The sequence below is a fragment of the Muntiacus reevesi genome, chromosome X (assembly GCF_963930625.1).
Source record: "Muntiacus reevesi chromosome X, mMunRee1.1, whole genome shotgun sequence".
In the NCBI taxonomy this organism is placed as follows: Eukaryota; Metazoa; Chordata; class Mammalia; order Artiodactyla; family Cervidae; genus Muntiacus; species Muntiacus reevesi.
The window spans coordinates 20773467-20790715 of record NC_089271.1 but is presented as its reverse complement, the minus strand read 5'-3'; positions in this window follow the sequence as shown (position 1 = coordinate 20790715).

The window sequence follows — 17249 nt, the reverse complement described above, 5'->3', positions numbered from 1 at the left end:
TTGATACACTTACTATATTGCAAAATGACTAGCACCATAGCCTTAGCTAACATTCATATCACATAATTGCCATTTCTTTTTCTGTGATGAGAATATTTGTGATTTGTAATTTTTTTGCATCTTTCTAGTATACAATGCAGTATTAATTATGATGACCATGAGGTATCAGATCCCCAGAACTCATTCATCTTCTAACTAGAGGCCTGTCCCCTTTAACCAACATCTCCCCCTTTCCCCACCTCCATACCCTGGTAACTGCCATTCCCTCTGTTTTTATGATTTCAGATTTTTAGATTCCACATATGATATTGTGCAGTGTTTGTTTTCTCTGTCTGACTTACTTCACTTAGCAGAATGCCCTCAAGGTTCACCAGAAAATTTTGAGAACTAGGTAGTGAATTCAGCAAAGTTGTAGGATACAAAATCAACATACAGAAAACAGTTACATTTCTTTACATTAGCAATGAAATATCTAAAAAAAAAGAAATAAAAAATTGTAGTCCCAATAGCATCAAAAATAATAAATACTTATAAATAAATACAACCAAGTAAGTGAAAGATTTATATACTGAAAACTACAAGACTTTGATGAAAGAAATCAAAGGCACAAACAAATGGAAAGATATTCCATGTTCATTGATCAGAGGAATTGATATTGAAATGTCCATATTACTCAAAGCCATCTGTAGATTCAATGCAATACCTATTAAAATCTCAATGGCATTCTTTAAAAAAAATTCCTGAAATTTGTCTGGAATCACAAAAGACCCTTAATTGTCACAACATTTCAGAAAGAACAAAACTGGAGGCATCATACTTCCTGATTTCAAGCTATACTACAAAGCTCTAGTAATCAAAATAGTATGGTACTGGACTAAAAATAGACATATATAGTGATGGAATAGAACTGAGAGCCCAGAAGTAAACTTTTGCTCTCTCATTGTAGTTGATATTTAGATATTTCATTGCTAATGTAAAGAAATGTAACTGTTTTCTGTCTGTTGATTTTGTATCCTGCAACTTTGCTGAATTCACTGCCTAGTTCTGGAAGATTTTTTTGGTGAACCTTGAGGGCATTCTGCTAAGTGAAATAAGTCAGACAGAGAAAACAAACACTGCATGATATCATATGTGAAATCTAAAAATCTGAAATCATAAAAAGAGAGGGAATGGCGGTTAACAGGGTATGGAGGTGGGGAAATGGGGAAGTGTTGGTTAAAGCTACATAAGATGTATTTGTTTCATGGCATGAAAGTTATGGGGTTTGTAGAAGCTGCAGGCTGATAGTGTGTGTCATTAAGGAGAAGTAACCTTTGAAGGAAGTAGATATAGAAAAATGAGATAATTTGGTTAGTTAACAAACATCAGAAATCTCACATGAACTTCTAATTAAATAAAATTCTACTCATAGTAGTTCAGTTCAGTTCACTTGCTCAGTTGTGTCCGACTCTTTGCGACCCCATGAACCACAGCACGCCAGGCTTCCCTGTCCATCACCAACTCCCGGAGTCCACCCAAACCCATGTCCATTGTGTCGGTGATGCCATCCAACCATCTCATCCTCTGTCGTTCCCTTCTCCTCCTGCCCTCAGTCTCTCCCAGCATCAGGGTCTTTTCCAATGAGTTAACTCTTGGCATCAGGTGGCCAAAGTATTGGAGTTTCAGCTTCAACATCAGTCCTTCCAATGAACACCCAGGACTGATTTCCTTTAGGATGGACTGGTTGGATCTCCTTGCAGTCCGAGGGACTCTCAAGAGTCTTCTCCATCTCATAGTAGAAATCTCTGAAAATGCCTAGAAGGTAGAGATGCTGTGGGCTGAGCTTATGTGCTGTATGTGCTTGATGGACAGGTAGGAAAGGTAACATTGTCTTTGGAAAATTAAATGTATTTCACTTTGTAGAAAGAAGGGCTTCAAGGAGTATTGCAAACTATTGAAAGGAAAAGCTTTATCAGAGCCTACATTGAATAATAATAATTCCTTGTGTTTAGTACAAATGAGGTGCAGCAGGGAGCTCTGGAAAAATAAAGTTGTCATGGTAACTGATAACACTTTTTCCCTACTGGAACTCAAGATAGTCTAAGAGGCTACACAAGGCCATGTTTCCTTAGAGACTTTTCCCAAGTAAAGAAAATAATAAACAGGGATATAAAGGGAAGATTTGGCATTTGGATTAACTCTGTTCTACCCACGAAGATAAACACACTTCTAAGGAAATGATGTTTTTGCTTGATGATCTGAACCAGGTAGGTGAAAGTGGTACCTCTCATTTATATATACTTGACCCATCAGAGATGGGCAGATTATAGTTTAACAATCAAAGTCAGAGAAAGTACTGCTCTGAAAAAAATTCAGGTTAAGTTTAAGATAAAAATTGTTTGTTGATGGTGTTTAACATTTAGTATGAGGAAGGATTTTTTTATTTTTATTTTTTGAGTTGGCTGTGGACTGAAAACAGAAAAGCAGTATTTAAATGCTCTTTGAAAGGCACTTGAACTTTCTGAACCAAAGTTTTCTTACCTGTGAAATTAGTAGTTTGAACAAAACCTCTAGTTTTCACACATTTCCCTTGCTAAAAGCCTACAAGAAACTTAACCTGCCAGGAGATAAAAGTGCAGAGTCCCAGGACAGAGCCTAAGCAGAAGGCTCAGACAGAGCTTCTGGGCTTCCTTTTCTCTCTATAACAGTCCTTAAGACATTTTATAGAAAATAACTGACAGGCATATGTGTTTTAAAGCTTCTGCCTTTTAAATAGTCACACATAAAATGACTTAATTGCCCTTAACGGGAACTATTCTCCATCTGCTAGCAGCTTTCCAAATGACTCTGAAGGAGGCAGGAGGCACCAGCTATATCAGAGTAATCAACTGTAGGATTGAAGGCTTGACGTTTGACATAAGACGATTCTGCCTTGTAGTTTCTGGAAAGGAATAGCCAGATTTTAGAGATCTTGTGCTACAGATCTTTCCCTGTGATGTGAAAGCAAATTTTGTGAAAATCTATACATATTTCTACTCTACAATCTGATATAATTCTTGTGAACTAAAATTAAATGTTGATTATGAAAGCCTTTTGGAAAGCTATAGAGCTATGTCAAATATAAATTGGTGTCTATAATATAATATGTTGGCTTAAAATAAGACCTTAAGTCTAGCTTTGGGCAACACTACAAGAATGTATTGACCAAATTTAATTCTCCTGCAATTGTGTGTAATTAAATTACATCTGAAGACATTTTAAAATATTATTTACATATGTGTTCTACTTTATTATCCAAGCCGAGACATTTTTGAGAATGAAAGAGAAAACTATATATAGAAATTAAATGTAAGTAGCAGGCATTGATTGATCTACAGCATATATAAATAGGGATGTGCAAGCTAAGTCACTTCACTCATGTCTGACCCTTTTGAGACCCCATGGCCCATAGCCTGCCAAGATCCTCTGTCCATGGGATTCTCCAGGCAAGAATACTGGAATGGGTTGCCCATGCCCTCCTCCAGGGGATCTTCCTGACCCAGGGATCAAACCCACGTCTCCCTCATCTCCTGCATTGGCAGGCAGGTTCTTTACCACTAGTGCCACCTGGGAAGCCCATAAACAGGAACAGTCTTAGGAAAGTCAGACATATGGTCACCCTAATGATAGTACATGTAATGGTGGCAGATCAACTGGTCCTAGTCTTATAACAACAATGTTATATAAACTTGAGTAATTTCTTCTAAATAGTCAACTCTGGTCTTCAGTTTTAAAAGACTTTTGGAACTTTGAGACCAAACAGTTAATCCTTCAGTTATTTGAAAACGTTTTCTAGATGCTCATGGAATTTTCAGTACTTAAGAGCTATACAATGAGGCATTTACCATAGATCCAATTGGTATTCCACTGAATCTTAATTAGCTAAAACTAACTCATCGTCCTGTTATATCATGAATACATCATCTGACTTCAAGATATTGGTACTCTGTTCTCCATTTTGGGTCTTCATGACTTAGTACAATCTCCTTAAATTTATAGAAGATTTAATTGGTACTATTTCATGTGTCCCTTCTAGAAAATTTTCTTAATCTTGCTGCTTGAGAATGTTGTGCTTAGAAGGAAATTTCAAGAGTAGATGTGTGTTTATTTCATTGTTTCCATTGTCATCATTTTCTGGTATGGGTCATTGCTCTGAAAAATTATGTTTGAATGACTCTTGTTTTAAAATACCTTATCAAACATACTACTCTTGGAAAAAACCTTTTCCATTCGCCTTCTGTCTCTCTCTCTGTTCAGCTTTATTAAATGACCAAGTCACTAGTTAAGAATAAATGTTTATAACAATGGCAAAATGATTGAGTAGTAGCAAAAACTCTAAGTCAGTGGTTCCCCAACCTATTTGCACATTAGAATCTTTTGGAGGACTTATAAAAGCCTAATGTGCAAGGCCATATCTCAGACCAGCTATATCAGAACTTTTGTGAGTGAGGCCCAAACATCAGTGTTTTCATGTTCCTAAGTGATTCCAATTAAGCAGAGATGGCTGAAAACCACTTCTTTAAGTATTCCATAGAATGTACTAACTCTTAAGAAAATATTGCTATTTTAGGGACTCAGTTATGAAAGGAGAGTGTGTGTACACATGTAGGTAGGTGTTTGTGTGGGAGCAGGTGTGTATGGTATCTTTGTGTATTTGGAGTATTTGACAGTAATAAAATTAGTTTTGAGGGAAAATCTGTGTGATAAAAAAAAAGAAGTAGCATAATGATACATCAAAATGGAGAAACTAAAGAAAGTGAATGTGTTTTTTGCAATATATATTTCATCTGGAAAGGAAGCCTAGAAATCACCAAAAAACTACTGAAAAAAACTAAAGATAGTGCCCCCCCAAGACCACAATATCATATTATACTTCCTATTAGTCTTATTTCTATATATTTGTTAGCATGGCTATGTGTGCTTAGTCGCTTCAGTCATATCTGACTCTTTGCGAGCCTGCCAGTCACCTCTGTCCATGGGTTCTCTAGCCAAGGATACTAGACTGGTTGCCACTTCCTCCTCCAGGGGATTTTTCTGACCCAGGGATCGATCCCAAGTCTCTTATGTCTCCTGCATTGGCATGCAGGTCCTTACCACTAGCACCATCTGGGAAGCCCTAGCATGGCTATAATCAGGTTTAATTGCTTTTAGCTTACTGGTGATGAACACTGTCTAGGGGAAACTACTAGAGTAAAACCTTCTGTCTATTTCCATAGTATGGTAAGATGGTTGTGTTGCCATTTTACACCTTTCTATAGCCTCACCTTTTGGTCATACCTACCTACACACTGGGTTTGGGTTTGACACATGACTTAATTTATTCATTGAAACAGTAGGAACTTGATGTAAGCAGTCTTGAGAAGTGATTTGCACACTTTGGCTTCTTTGTATGTTCCTCTCTCTCTACCACAAGAGCCTGCCTAGTACAGCCTCCTGAAATATTAGGAGAGATACATGGAGTAAAGCTGTGTCATCTCAGCCAAAGTCATCTTAGCTCAGCTAGACCTCATTTAGCCTGCCAGCTGACCAAAGACATGTGAACAAGCCACAGAAAGATCAGCTGAGTCTGGATCACATCACCAGAACCACCCAACCAGACCATAGACTCCTGAAAAATAATAAATGTTACTTTTTCAGCCGTTGAGTTTTTTAAAAACTTTTTATTGGGATATAACTGACTAACAGTGTTGTGATAGTTTCAGGTGAACAGCAAAGGGAGACTCACCATACATACACATGTATCTGTTCTACCAAACTTCCCTCACCTAGAAGCTGCCATATAACATTTTGAGCAGAGTTCCATGTGCTATACTGTAGGTCTTTGTTGGTTATCCATTCTAAATATAGCAGTGTGTATATGTCCATCCCTAACTCCCTAACTATCCCTTCCACCATCCTTTTCCACGATCATTGAGTTCTGAAATAGTTTTTTTTTTTTTTTCATTTTACAAAGTTTGATATGTTTATTAAATTAAGTTTCTTAAAAATCACTATATGTTTATTCTTTTTTGGCTTGATTTTTTTCCTAGTTAAAGCTATGTTTGTTTTGTTTTTTGTTTTTTTAGTGTTTTTTTTTTTTTGCCATACACTGACATGAATCAGCCATGGGTGTACATGTGTTCCCCATCCTGAACACCCCTCCCATCTCCCTCCCCATCCCATCCCTCTGGGTCATCCCAGAGAGCCCTGAGCACTCTGTCTTGTGCATCGAACCTGGACTGGTGGTTTGTTTCACATATGATAATATACATGTTTCAATGCTATTCTCTCAGATCATCCCACCCTCACCCTCTCCCACAGAGTCCATTAGACTGTTCTATACATCTGTGCCTCCTTCACTGTCCTGCATGTAGGGTTATCGAAACCATCTTTCTAAATTCCATATATATGTGTTAATATACTGTATTGGAAGGAAAGTTATGACCAACCTAGATAGCATATTAAAAAGCAGAGACATTACTTTGCCAACAAAGGTCTGTCTGGTCAAGGCTATAGTTTTTCCAGTGGTCATGTATGAATGTGAGAGTTGAACTGTGAAGAAAGCTGAGCACCGAAAAATTGATGCTTTTGAACTGTGGTGTTGGAGAAGACTCTTGAGAGTCCCTTGGACTGCAAGAAGATCCAACCAGTCCATCCTAAAGGAGATCAGTCCTGGGTGTTCTTTGGAAGGACTGATGCTGAAGCTGAAGCTCCAATACTTTGGCCACCTCATGTGAAGAGTTAACTCATTGGAAAAGACCCTGATCCTGGGAGGGATTGGGGGCAGGAGGAGAAGGGGACGACAGAGGATGAGATGGTTGGATGGCATCACCGAACCGATGGACATGGGTTTGAGAAAACTCCAGGAGTTTGTGATGGACAGGGAGGTCTGGCATGCTACGATTCATGGGGTCACAAAGAGTTGGACACGACTGAGCAACTGAACTGGTACTGTATTGGTGTTCTTCTTTCTGACTTACTTCACTCTGTATAATAGGCTCCAGTTTCATCCAGCTCATTAGAACTGATTCAAATGTATTCTTTTTAATGGCTGAGTAATATTCCATTGTGCATAGGTACCACAGTTTTCTTATCCATTCGTCTGCTGATGGACATCTAGGTTGCCTCCATGTCCTGGCAATTATAAACAGTGCTGCGATGAACATTGGGTTACATGTATCTCTTTCAATTCTGGTTTCCTCAGTGTGTATGCCCAGAAGTGGGATTGCTGGGTCATATGGCAGTTCTATTTCCAGTTTTTTAAGGAATCTCCACACTGTTCTCCATAGTGGCTGTACTAGTTTGCATTCCCACCAACAGTGTTAGAGGGTTCCTTTTTCTCCACACCCTCTCCAGCATTTATTGTTTGTAAACTTTTGGATAGCAGCCATTCTGACCAGCGTGAGATGGTACCTCATTGTGCTTTTGATTTGCATTTCTCTGATAATGTGTGATATTGAGCATCTATTCATGTGTTTGTTATCCATCTGTATGTCTTCTTTGGAGAAATGTCTGTTTAGTTCTTTGGCACATTTTTTGTTTGGGTCATTTATTTTTCTGGGATTGAGCTGCAAGTGTTGCTTATATATTGTTGAGATTAATTCCTTGTCAGTTGCTTCATTTGCTATTATTTTCTCGCATTCTGAAGGCTGTCTTTTCACCTTGCTTATAGTTTCCGTCGTTGTGCAAAAGCTTTTATGTTTAATTGGGTATCATTTTTTAATTTTTGCTTTTATTTCCATTACTCTGGGAGTTGGGTCATAGAGGATCCTGCTGTGGTTTATGTCAGAGAGTATTTTGCCTATGTTTTCCTCTAGGAGTTTTATAGTTTCTGGTCTTACGTTTAGATCTGTAGACCATTTTGAGTTTTTTTGTGTGTATGGTGTTAGAAAGTGTTCTAGCTTCATTCTTTTACAAGTGGTTGACCAGTTTTCCCAGCACCACTTGTTAAAGAAGTTGTCTTTTCTCCATTGTATATTGCCTCATTTGTCAAAGATAAGGTGTCCATAGGTGTGTGGATTTATCTCTGGGCTTTCTATTTTGATCCACTGATCTATATTTCTGTCTTTGTGTCAGTACCATGCTGTCTTGATGACTGTGGCTTTGTAGTAGAGCCTGAAGTCAGGCAGGTTGATTCCTCCAGTTTCATTCTTCTTTCTCAAGATTGCTTTGGCTATTTGAGGTTTTTTGTATTTCCATACAAATTGTGAAATTATTTTTTCTACTTATGTGAAAAATACCGTTGGTAGCTTGATAGGGATTGCATTGAATCTATAGACTGCTTTGGGTAGTATACTCATATCAGTGTTTTATAGTTTTCTATACATAGGTCTTTTGTTTCTTTAGGTAGTTTTATTCCTAAGTATTTTATTCTTTTAGTTGCAATGGTGAATGGAATTATTTCCCTAATTTCTCTTTCTGTTTTCTCATTGCTAGTGTATAGGAATGCAAGGGATTTCTGTGTGTTAATTTTATATCCTGCAACTTTACTATATGCATTGATAGCTCTAGTAATTTTCTGGTAGAGTCTTTAGGGTTTTCTATGTAGAGAATCATGTCATCTGCAAACAGTGAGAGTTTTAGTTCTTCTTTTCCAATCTGCATTCCTTTTATTTCTTTTTCTTCTCTGATTGCTGTGGCCAAAACTTCCAAAACCACTACCCTGAATAGTAGTGGTGAGAGTGGACACCCTATCTTGTTCCTGATTTTAGGGGAAATGCTTTAAATTTATCACCATTGAGGATACTGTTTGCTGTGGGTTTGTCATGTATGGCTTTTATTATGTTGAGGTATGTTCCTTCTATTCCTGCTTTCCGGAGGGTTTTTATCATAAATGGATGTTGAAGTTTGTCAGAGGCTTTTTATGCATCTATTGAGATAATCATATGGTTTTTATCTTTCAATTTGTTAGTGTGGTGTATTACATTGAATGATTTGTGGATATTGAAGAATCCTTGCATTCCTGGGATAAAGCCCACTTGGTCATGATGTGTGATCTTTTAAATATGTTGTTGAATTCTGTTTGCTAGAATTTTGTTAAGGATTTTTGCATCTATGTTCATCAGTGATATTGGCCTGTAGTTTTCTTTTATTGTGGCATCTTTGTCTCGTTTTGGGATTAGGGTGATGGTGGTGTCATAGAATTAGTTTGGAAGTTTACCTTCCCGCTCAATTTTCTGGAGGAGTTTGAGTAAGATGGGTATTAGCTCTTCTCTAAATTTTTGGTAGAATTCAGCTGTGAAGCCATCAGGTCCTGGGCTTTTGTTTGCTGGAAGATTTCTGATTACAGTTTCGATTTTCGTGCTTGTAATGGGTCTGTTAAGATCTATTTCTTCCTGGTTCAGTTTTGGAAAATTATACTTTTCTAAGAATTTGTCCATTTCTTCCAAGTTGTTCATTTTATTGGCATATAGTTGCTGATAGTAGTCTCTTATGATCCTTTGTATTTCTGTGTTGTCTGTTGTGATTTCTCCATTTTCATTTCTAATTTTGTTGATTTGATTCTTCTGCCTTTGTTTCTTGATGAGTCTGGCTAATGGTTTGTCAATTTTATTTATGTTCTCAAAGAACCAGCTTTTAGCTTTGTTGATTTTTGCTATCATCTCTTTTGTTTCTTTTGAATTTATTTCTGACCTAATTTTTAAGATTTCTTTCCTTCTAGTAACTCTTGGGTTCTTCATTTCTTCCTTTTCTAGTTGCTTTAGTTGTAGAGTTAGGTTATTTATTTGACTCTTTTTTGTTTTTTGAGGTACGCCTGTATTGCAGTGAACCTTCCCCTTAGCACTGCTTTTACAGTGTCCCATAGGTTTTGTGTTTTATTGTTTTCATTTTCATTCATTTCTATGCATATTTTGATTTCTTTTTTAAAAATTCTTCTGTGATTTGTTGGTTATTCAGAAGTGAGTTGTTCAGCCTCCATATATTGGAATTTTTAATAGTTTTTTTTCTTGTAATTGAGATCTAATCTTACTGCATTGTGGTCAGAAAAGATGCTTGGAATGATTTCAGTTTTTTTGAATTTACCAAGGCTAGATTTATGGCCCAGGATGTGATCTATCCTGGAGAAGGTTCTGTGTGCACTTGAGAAAAAGATGAAATTCATTCTTTTGGGTGAAACGTCCTATAGATATCAATTAGGTCTAACTGGTCCATTGTGTCATTTAAAGTTTGTGTTTCCTTGCTAATTTTTTCTGTTTAGTTGATCTATCCATAGGTGTGAGTGGGGTATTAAAGTCTCCCACTATTATTGTGTTATTGTTAATTTCCCCTTTCATACTTGTTAGCATTTTCCTTACATATTGCGGTGCTCCTATGTTGGCTGCATATATATTTATATTTGTTATATCTTCTTTTGGAATCATTATGTAGTGTCCTTCTTTGTCTCTTTTCACAGCCTTTACTTTAAAGTCTATTTTATCTGATATGAGTATTGCTACTCCTGCTTTTTTTTTTTTTGTCTCCATCTGCATGAAATATCTTTTCCCATCCCTTCACTTTCAGTCTGTATGTGTCCCTTCTTTTGAGGTAGGTGTCTTGTAGACAGCATATATAGGGGTCTTGTTTTTGTATCCATTCAGCCAGTCTTTGTCTTTTGGTTGGGGCATTCAACCCATTTACATTTAAGGTAATTCATTATAAGTATGATCCCATTGCCATTTACTTTGTTGCCATTTGGGTTCGAGTTTATACACCCTTTCTGTGTTTCCTGTCTAAAGAAGATCCTTTAGCATTTGTTGAAGAGATGGTTTGGTGGTGCTGAATTCTCTGAGCCTTTGCTTGTCTGTAAAGCTTTTGATTTCTCCTTCATATTTGAATGAGATCCTTGCTGGGTACAGTAATCTGGGTTGTAGGTTTTTCTCTTTCATCACTTTAACTATGTCCTGCCATTCCCTTCTGGCCTGAAGAGTTTCTATTGAAAGATCAGCTGTTATCCTTATGGGGATCCCCTTGTGTGTTATTTGTTGTTTTTCCCTCGCTGCTTTTAGTATTTGTTCTTTGTGCTTGATCTTTGTTAACTTGATTAATATGTGTCTTGGGTTGTTTTCCCTTGGGTTTCTCCTGTTTGGGACTCTGGGTTTCTTGGACTTGCGTGACTATTCCCTTCCCCATTTTAGGGAAGTTTTCAAATATTATCTCCTCAAGTATTTTCTCATGGCCTTTCTTTTTGTCTCCTTCTGGGACTCCTATGATTTGAATGTTGGGGCTTTAACATTATCCCTGAGGTTTAACAGAGGTCCCTGAGGTTGTCCTCATTTCTTTTAATTCTTTTTTCTTTTTTCCTCTCCGCTTCATTTATTTCTACCATTCTATCTTCTACCTCCCTTATCCTATCTTCTGCCTTTGTTATTCTACTGTTGGTTCCCTCCAGCGTGGTTTAGATATCACTTATTGTGTTATTCATTATTGATTGATTCTTTTTTATTTCTTCTAGGTCCTTGTTAAACCTTTCTTGCATCTTCTCAATCCTTGTCTCCAGGCTACTTATCTGTAACTCCATTTTGTTTTCAAGAATTTGGATCATCTTTACTATCATCATTCTGAATTCTCTTTTCTTTTTCAGGTAGAGATAGGGATATCTCCTCCTCTTTTGTTTGGTTTGGTGGGCATTTGTCATGTTCCCTTACCTGCTGAGTATTTCTCTGCCTTTTCATCTTGTTTAGATTGCTGTATTTGCGGTCCGCTTTCTGTGTTCTGGCAGTTTGTGGTTTCTCTTTATTGTGGAGTTTCCTCCCTGTGGGTGGGGTTGGACGAGTGGCTTGTCAAGGTTTCCTGGTTAGGGGGGCTCGCTTTGGTGTTCTGGTGGGTGGAGCTGGATTTCTTCTCTCTGGGGTGCAATAAAGTGTCCAGTAGTGAGTTTTGAGATGTCTATGGGTTGGTGTGACTTTGGGCAGCCTGTATATTGAAGCTCAGGGCTATGTTCCTGTGTTGCTGGAAATTTGCGTGGTATGTCTTGCTCTGAAACTTGTTGGCTCTTGGGTGGTGCTTGGTTTCAGTGTAGGTATGGAGGTTTTTGGATAACCTCTTATCGATTAATGTTTCCTGGAATCAGGAGTTCTCTGGTGTTCTCACTTTTTGGGGCTTAAGCCTCCTGCCTCTAGTTTTCAGTCTTATTCTTACAATAGCCTCAAGACTTCTCCATCCATACAGGACCAATGATAAAACATCTATGTTAATGGTGAAAAAGATTCTCTATAGTGAGGGACACGCAGAGAGGTTCACAGAGTTACGTGTAGAAGAGAAGAGGGAGGAGGGAGATAGAGGTGACCAGGAGGAGAAGAGGGGGATTCAAAAGGGGAGAGAGCAATGTAGCCAGTAATCAATTCCCTATGTGCTCTCCACAATCTGGAACCCTCAGGGAAATTCACGGAATTACAGAGAGGAGAGAAGAGAAGAGGGAAGAAGTAGATAGAGGTGACCAGGAGGAGAAAGGGGGAATCAATCGAAGAGAGACAGATCTAGGCAGTAATCAGTTCCCTAAGTGTTCTCCACAGCCCGGAACACACACAGAAATTCACAGGGTTTGGCAGAGAAGAGAAGGGTGAGGGAGGATATAGAGGTGATCTGGGGAAGAAAAAGGAGAGTCAAAAGATGGAGAGAGCAGTCAAGCCAGTAATCATACTCCTAAATAAGAATGGGTACTGAAGATTGGATTCTTAAAGGTACAAATTTGATAGCAAATACCAAAAAGCAAAGATTAAAAATCTAAAGTAGAGGTTACACTCTCAAAAATATAATATTAAAAAAAACAAAACAAAATCACAAAGTTTATAAAAAATATATATGAAGTTTGCTTTAAAAATAGGTTCTTTTTTTTGCAAGGTAATAGTAGTTTATAAAAATGAAAATTAAAGGAGTAATAGAGGACTAAAAAATTTTAAAATTAAGGAGAAATGATAATAGTAAATATATATCTCGAAATTTCTCTGGAGCTGTTGTGGACAGTGTGGGGTCAGTTCAGTTTCAAATAGTTCCTTGTTCCACCTTATACTTCTCAAGGTATATAGCCCCCTTCCAATGTAGTTGGTGTTAACCACAGGGTTTTAATCTGTTGCACCTGTCACTTCCAAGGCGGTTCCCTCTGTTTCTTTTGGCTTCTTCTGTTTCCTGGTCTCTTCAGTGTCTAATTTCCGCCCTGACACAAGGGACCAAGGTGGTCACTTATTTAGTCTCACTTGTTCAGTCGTGCTGTTGGGAGGGAGGAACACTGCAAAACAAATATCACTGGCCTGTGTGGGGAGCGCTCGCAGGGTCTCGGCCACATTGGGTTTGCGCCCACTCACGGCGTGTGTCCTTTTCCAGTCTACAGTGCTCAGTCTTCGGGTTGCTCTGCAGTGGAACTGTCTAAAGCCGGCCCTGGGTTGCGTGCACTTCCCAGGTCTAAGCTGCTCGGATACTCCACAAAGGCACAGACTTGGTTGGGCCTGCGTTTTTTTTTTTTTTTTTAAATATTATTTTATTAGTTGGAGGCCAATCACTTTACAACATTTCAGTGGGTTTTGTCATACATTGACATGAATCAGCCATATAGTTACACGTATTCCCCATCCCGATCCCCCCTCCCACCTCCCTCCCCACCCGACTCCTCAGGGTCCTCCCAGTGCACCAGGCAAGAGCACCTGACTCATGCATCCCACCTGGGCTGGTGGTCCGTTTCACCATAGATAGTATACATGCTGTTCTTTCAAAACATCCCACCCTCACGTTCTCCCCCAGAGTTCAAAAGTCTGTTCTGTACTTCTGTGTCTCTTTTTCTGTTTTGCATATAGGGTTATCGCCACCATCTATCTAAATTCCGTATATATGTGTTAGTATACTGTAATGTTCTTTATCTTTCTGGCTTACTTCACTCTGTATAATGGGCTCCAGTTTCATCCATCTCATTAGAACTGATTCAAATGAATTCTTTTTAACGGCTGAGTAATATTCCATGGTGTATATGTACCACAGCTTCCTTATCCATTCATCTGTTGATGGGCATCTGGGTTGCTTCCATGTGCTGGCTATTATAAACAGTGCTGCGATGAACATTGGGGTGCACGTGTCTCTTTCAGATCTGGATTCCTCAGTGTGTATGCCTAGAAGTGGTATTGCTGGGTCATATGGCAGTTCTATTTCCAGTTTTTTAAGAAATCTCCACACTGTTTTCCATAGTGGCTGTACTAGTTTGCATTCCCACCAACAGTGTAAGAGGGTTCCCTTTTCTCCACACCCTCTCCAACATTTATTGCTTGTAGACTTTTGGATAGCAGCCATCCTGACTGGCGTGTAATGGTACCTCATTGTGGTTTTGATTTGCATTTCTCTGATGATGAGTGATGTTGAGCATCTTTTCATGTGTTTGTTAGCCATCTGTATGTCTTCTTTGGAGAAATGTCTGTTTAGTTCTTTGGCCCATTTTTTGATTGGGTCGTTTATTTTTCTGGAATTGAGCTTCAGGAGTTGCTTGTATATTTTTGAGATTAATCCTTTGTCTGTTTCCTCATTTGTTATTATTTTCTCCCAATCTGAGGGCTGTCTTTTCACCTTACTTATAGTTTCCTTTGTTGTGCAAAAGCTTTTAATTTTCATTAGGTCCCATTTGTTTATTTTTGCTTTTATTTCCAATATTCTGGGAGGTGGGTCTGGGCCTGCGTTTTATGCCTTTCCCAGGTCCAAGCAGCTCAGGCGACCAAGTGCTTAGTGAGCGCAGTCTCCCCAGGTGCGGTGCATCTTACCTCCCTGGTCCCAGCCGCTAGATTTCCTGGGTGGCAGTCGGTGCGCCCTCTCAGGTGTGCCGTGTGTCTCTTCTAGGAAGCTAGATCTCTGGCTGTGACCCTCCCGACAGATGTCAACCGTCCAGAATCCCAGGAAGTCTTGGTTAGGAACTGGAAGCCTCCTTGCAGTTTGGTAGAGGATGCCGTCTCTGGGCCTGAGTTTGCCCCTTTCTGGCTCTGGCTGCCTCCAGCCTGTTTCCCTGCCTCCAGCGGGGGATGGGCTTGTCTGCTATCTCTCCTCTGGTATTCGCTCAATCCTTTTTTCTGTAAGCAGGCCGGCAGTGCCTTAGGTTAGGGCTTTTCACAGGATAGTTCTCTCTCCCCCCCCTTTTTTCCCCGTGTCTCTTAGGCTATCCCATAGTTTGGGTTCCTAGCTCATGTTAGCTCCCTGAGATTGCTCTCAGGGCATTCAGGCCCGGTCCTTACCCTAAGCAATGCAGCCTGTGCCTCCCTGTTCAGCCCCCCACTTGCTGGTGGCAGATGCGAGCGTCTGGGCTACTTCTCTGCTGGGAGTTGCTGTTAGGCAGGTAATCTGTGGGGTTTGTTTGTTTTTTATTTATTTATTTTTTTTCCTCCTGGTTATGTTACCCTCTGAGATTCCAAAACTCCCCACAGACCCGCTGGTGAGAGGGTTTCCTGGTGTTTGGAAACTTCTCCTCTTTTAAGACTCCCTCCCCAGGATGGGTCTCCATCCCTAACTCTTTTGTCTCTCTTTTTATCATTTATGTTTTGTCCTACCTCCTTTCGAAGACAATGGGCTGCCTTTCTGGGTGCCTGGTATCCTCTGCCAGCATTCAGAAGCTGTTTTGTGGAATTTTCTCAGCGTTCAAATGATCTTTCAATGAATTTGTTGGGGAGAAAATGGTCTCTCTGTCCTATTCCTCTGCCATCTTAGGACCACCCTGAAATAGTTTGTTATGCAGAATTAATGTGGTGATAGATGAATGATACAAAAGACCTCTCAGTGTATTTAGTTACATAATTATTGTTGAGTAATCAGTGTCATTAATGTATTGCATGTTTATTTAGTTAAAGATTCTTCTCCTATCTCTTGCTATGAGCTTATACTTGTGACTTCCATGATAGTATCAGTCCTGAATATTCTCCTTGCCACTAAAAACTAAGTCTTCTGGGTTTACTGCAATAAGACAGTGATCAATACGTTTTAAAGATGCTCTCTTTATTTGCCACTTGAGAGCAGTCAGTGAAGTGGCTGTACAGATTCTTACAGGCCATTTAAGAACTTACAAGTCCCTCAGTCTATTCTATTCTAAGTGTTCCTAAAAGCTCCCTTATAATTATCCTCCACTCTATCCCATAATAGATACTAGCAGACGCATGCTCCATATCTAGTATCTCCAAGAGAAAGGGAAAAGTTGCCTAAGATAGCAGGAAGAGGGGTTATATACATATAATTGTAGTTGTTTCCTTCTTTCTAAAATTTTCAAGCAATTTATATTTAGCTCCTGAGTATAGTTCTATTTTAGTTTGCAATCAATCATGTAGTCCAGTGCCTCCTGAAGCTCACTCTTCTCTAGTAGCCATGACGCTGACAATATTCAAAATAAGTGTTTCTCTCCTGCGGTGTTTTCTGTCTACTTGACCATTTTATAATCACATAGTCCCACAGTGAGGTCTACCAGGGTTATTCTACAAAAACATCCCAATATCTGGGAGATTTACATGAATGATAGTGTAGGAAGCTATGGTAATGTCATCACTTTTTTTTAAACAAAGGCCATGTATATTTTATATTATGAATGCTGTTTTTTTGTTGTTGTTGTCATCACACATTCACTCATCATTTTATTCATTCGTTCAATAAAGATTTATTGAGTTTTGGGTAAATCCCAGGTGTTGTTTTAGTTACAACAGAAAAATCTAAGCCCAATCTTACGCTTTTGTAGTTGATCTGTGTTATACAACATGGTTATTTATTAGCTTTTTTTCAGTATCTTTAAAGTCAAACATTTTTGTCAGTCAGTATGTCTGAAGTTGGAATTCTTGAAATCACTTTTGCGTGGTGTATGGTGAGCCCTTTTAGTTTGCTTTTTGCATTTTTTTCTCTTAATCATTTTTAAAAAATTATGATTTTGATCATTGCTTCTATTCTACTTCCCGTTTTCCTGAAAAAGACTTTAATTATTAAATTGGATCTTCAGTCTGTATTTTATACATTATCAGCTAGTTTATACTCTTTTCCCTATTCTCTACTTTCTGTGAGAACTTCTCAAACGTATCCACTAATTAAGTTAGTGTCCACTTCAGTAATTTGATGTTCTTCAAGATGAAGTACATTCTTTACTATCTCCAATGGGGTTTAATTTTACGTTGCTTTTAATTTCACTCCAGTTTTTCTTGTCTCATCCAATTGCCTTTATATATAGTTTTCCTGTCTTTTATCCTCTGCCTATACTCTTATTTGATTGAGTTGGTATCTTCTTGTAATCCTTTGAGAATTTCAACTTTGACTTTCCTGAACGTTATAGATGGTATGCC